The 4,263-nt window shown below is 34.8% G+C and overlaps 1 pseudogene; it reads left to right on the top strand.

Moving 5' to 3' along the window:
• Positions 1 to 1,894, top strand: part of LOC103211890 — a 102,192-nt pseudogene extending 100,298 nt beyond the window's left edge.
• Positions 1,895 to 4,263: the final 2,369 nt, after the last annotated feature.

Genomic DNA, 4,263 nt, shown 5'->3' with positions numbered 1-4,263 from the left:
GTCTCTTCTGACATCTATTTTGGTCTTTTCTTCTTTTCCTCTCTTTTAATGAGCTTTTGCTTTCTTCATGGATTATGTTCTTTATGTCATCCTACAATTCCTGTAGTTTTCAGTCACTGGTGTTCAAGGCATCAAATCTATTTTTTAGATGGTCTCTAAATTCAGGAGGGATATATTCATATTTTGGCTCTCATGGACTTGTTTTACTTGTCTTCGACTTCAACTTGAAATTGCATATGAACACTTAATGGTCAGTTCCACAATCAGCTCCTGGGCTTGTTTTGGTTGAAGATATTGAGCTTTTCCATCACCTCTTGCCACAAATGTAGTCAATCTGATTTTTGTGTACTCCATCTGGAGAAGTTCATGTGTATAGCCACCGTTTGTGTTGTTGAAAAAATGTATTTACAATGAATAAGTCGTTAGTCTTGCAAAATTCTATCATGCAATCTCCAGCATTATTTCTGTCACCAAGGCCAATTTTCCAACCACCAGTGATTTCTCTTTGTTTCCAACTTTTTCATTCCACTCACCAATGATAATTAACACATTTTGATTGCATGTTCAGTCAATTTCAAACTGCAGAAGTTGGTAAAAATCTTAAATTTCCTCATCTTTGGCTTTGTGGTTTGTGTGTAAATTTGAATAATAGTAGTATTAACTGGTCTTCCTTGTAGGCATATGGATATTATCTTATCACCGATAGCATTGTACTTCAGGACAAATCTTGAAACATCCTTTGTGATGATGAATGCTATGCCATTCTTCAATTTGTCATTCCCAGCATAGTAGATCATGGGTTGTCTGATTCAAAATGGCCAAAACCAGTCCATTTCAGCTCACTAGTGCCGAGGATATCAATTTTTATGTGTTCCATTTCATTTATGACAACTTCCAATTTTCCTAGATTCATACTTCATACATTCCATGTTCCAATTATTAATGGATCTTTGCAGTTGTTTCTCCTCAATTTGAGTCATGCCACATCAGCAAATGGAGGTCCTAAAAGCTTCACTTATCTATATCATTAAGGTTGGTTCTGCTCTGATAAGGCAGCTCTTTCTCAGTAGTATTTTGAGTGTCTTCCAACCTGAGGGGCTAGTCTTCTGGCACTTTATCAGACAATGTTTCTGACTATTCATAAAGTTGTCCAGTTAAGTATCAGACAGTGTTTCTCTGCTATTGGTAAGGTTTTCCTGGTCAATTCTTTGAGAAGTGGATGATCTCTTCCTTCTTCCTAGTCTGTCTCAGTTTGTAGGCTGCTTTAAAACTTATACACCATAGAAAGGTAAAATTTACCATGAGGTGCAAAGGATAAGCTTTCCCAGCCCTCTGGTGTCATTTATCATCACTCTCTCGTACCCCAGGGCCTGTTAAGTCAGCTACAGAGTTCCTACTGCTGCCCAGAAATTCTTTGATACTGTGTAATAAACTGCTTCTAGACTGTGTTACAAAGTGTACCATTTTGCCTTCCCACTAACAATGAGTTAGTGTTTTAGACCTTAGCAATTCTAATAGATTCTTAGCATTATCTCATTAATATTTTGATTTCCAATCCCCTAATGACATATGATATTGAGTGTATTTCATGCTTATTTGTCATGTATCCTTCGGTGAGGTATTTGTTTGTAAACTTTGCCTATTTTGTAATTATGTAGTATGTTTTCTTATTGTTGAGGTTTAAGAGTTCTTTGCATATCTTGGAAACAAGTCTTTTGCCAGATGTGTTTTGCAAATATTTTCTCTTCACTTGTTTTTTTCATTCTCTCAAGTGTGTCTTTGAATATTTGAAGTGTTTCATTTTAATTAAGTATATCTTTCCTTTTTTTCTTTTATAGATCATGGTTTTGGTGTTGTATCTAAAAAACTCAACACTGAACTCAAGGCTACTTAGATTTTCTACTATTTTATTTTCTAGAAAGTGTATGTTTTTGCATTTAACATTTAGGTCTGTGATTCCTTTTAAGTAATTTTTGTGAAAAGTGTAAGATCTGTGTCTAGATTAATTTTTTCTTCATGTGGCTGTCCAATTTTTTCCAGCACCATTTGTTAAAAGACTATCCTTTCTCCTTTGAATTGTCATTGCTCCTTTGTCAAAGATCAGTTGACTATATTTGGGTGGGTCTATTTCTGGCTCTCTATTATGTTCCATTCATCTATTTGTCTATTCTTTGGCCTATATCACACTTTCTTGATAACTATAGCTCAATAGTAAATCCCAAAGTTGAGTAATGTCAGTCCTCAGACTTCATTCTTTAGTATTGTGTTGGCTATTCTGGGTCTAAATACACAAAGAGAACTTTCTGAGATGTTGGGAGTTTCTTCTCTCTGTGAAACTCTTTCCTCTCTGGTTCTCTGTTCTGCAAACAAGAGCCACTTTAGTCTGCACCCTGAAAATTCTTTCAGGTCAGTAATGTAGGAACTAGGGCACATCTTCTTTATATTTTTTCTTTTTGTAATTACGGTGCTTTCTTGCCTGATGTACAGTGTCTTAAAAACCATGGTTTCATATATTTTGCTCTCCTTTGGCTGCTCCATGCAGAAGAGTCAGTCTGGTCCCTATTAATCCATTTTGGCTGCAAGCAGAAATTGAGACTTGTTCTGTAATAAGGGAATTCATACCTATTCTTTAAAGTACTAATGGTTATAAACCTAAGTCTAGGAAAAATTCCCAGTGGAACAATCACAATCTGGTTGTTACAATTATTAGTTTATCCATCCATTCACTCACTCAATCAAACTTTAATAAGTATTTATGAGTTCTTCCTATAAACTGGGAGTTCTGCTGGCATAGTGCCTAAGGCACCTGACTGCTAACCAGAAGGCTGGCGGTTCAAACTCAACAGCCACTCCTGGGAAGGAAGATTGGGCAATCTACTACTGTAGGGATACTGCCTTGGAAACCCAAGCAGGGGTTACTATGAGTCAGATCTGACTCGAGGGCAACGAATTAGTGAGAGTTTCTATAAGCTAGATGCTTTGCTAGAACATGTGATGCATCAATGAATAATATGTCATCATTAAATTACCCATTTTGATTGTTATCTGGATTACATAAATGGGAAAAAAGACAGCTTCAGGCAAAATAATCTATTTGGGATGTTTTCTTGACATCCAATTTACTATTCTTTTACTTTCATCTAGGTGAATTATCCTGTGGCTGATTCTTGAAGGGTGTTTGTCTTCAATATGTACTAAATAGTAAGTTGTTAACATGTAAGCTGATCATTTAAATTGTTGTCAATGAATATATAATTGGTAAATCATCAGTTACATATTAATTACAGGAACTTTAAAGTCAGGAAATTTCTAGCCTAAAAAAATTACTTATTAATTATATACTTCAAAATTTAAAGACAAAAAAGATGAAGAGAGAGTGTGATTTAAAGGAAGCATTGATGCTATTCTGCTATAATATTAGGACAACCTTCCTCCAAAATCATACACTTCTGAGTATATTTTAACTACCACAATCTATTCAGAGTATGATATTTGACCCCCAAGTTTCCAGAAGTAATGTAAAAGAATACAGAACAAATCTAGGATCTTTAAACCAGTATAATCTCTGAAAAATTTTTGGTTTAGGGTATCTCACTTGCAATGGGACTTAGGCAAGACCCAGTCTAGATAGGATTCAGCAAGGAAAAAAAAAATGTCCAGAGTTATGTTTAATGCTATCAAGTTATAAAAACTTGTCCAGTTTTCACCCAATTCCATTGGGGAGGCAAGCGTAGAGGTCCCTGATGGTCCCTAAATATTCAGTTAATACTATACAGAAAAAGGTGTCTCTGCTTCATATATGAATAAGGCTTGTTCCTATCAAGGAGAGTTCTTGAGATAAAAGGAATAATAATTATTTTGATAAGCAGAGGTAAGAAAGGAAATCTACTATTCAAATAAAGTGAAATAAACCAAAAACAAAATGAATGTATGGCTATTTATAAGCACCATGTCCTAAGATGCTGAAAGAAACTGGGTTATGATTCACTTTTCTGTTGGTGCTGATATTTATAAAAATATCCAAGAAAAGATTAATATCATCTATCAGTAGACTTATTGTTGGAATTACTTAGAGAATTGATTCTCTCTCTTAGTTTGTGGTATAACAGATTAAAAACAAAAGTGCAATGGCAATCAACAGAAAATGATAGTCTTTTCAAATAATGATGCTGAAAATCCTGGGTATTCATATACATAAAAATAAACTTCAAGTATGTTGTTGTTAGGCGCCTTCGAGTTGTTTCTGACTCAGAGCGACCCTAA

Source organism: Orycteropus afer, unplaced genomic scaffold, assembly GCF_000298275.1.
Source record: "Orycteropus afer afer isolate SDZICR_OR568_19922 unplaced genomic scaffold, OryAfe1.0 scaffold00811, whole genome shotgun sequence".
Lineage (NCBI taxonomy): Eukaryota > Metazoa > Chordata > Mammalia > Tubulidentata > Orycteropodidae > Orycteropus > Orycteropus afer.
Note: the sequence above shows the minus strand (reverse complement) of the source record. Positions and strands in the feature narration are given on the sequence as shown.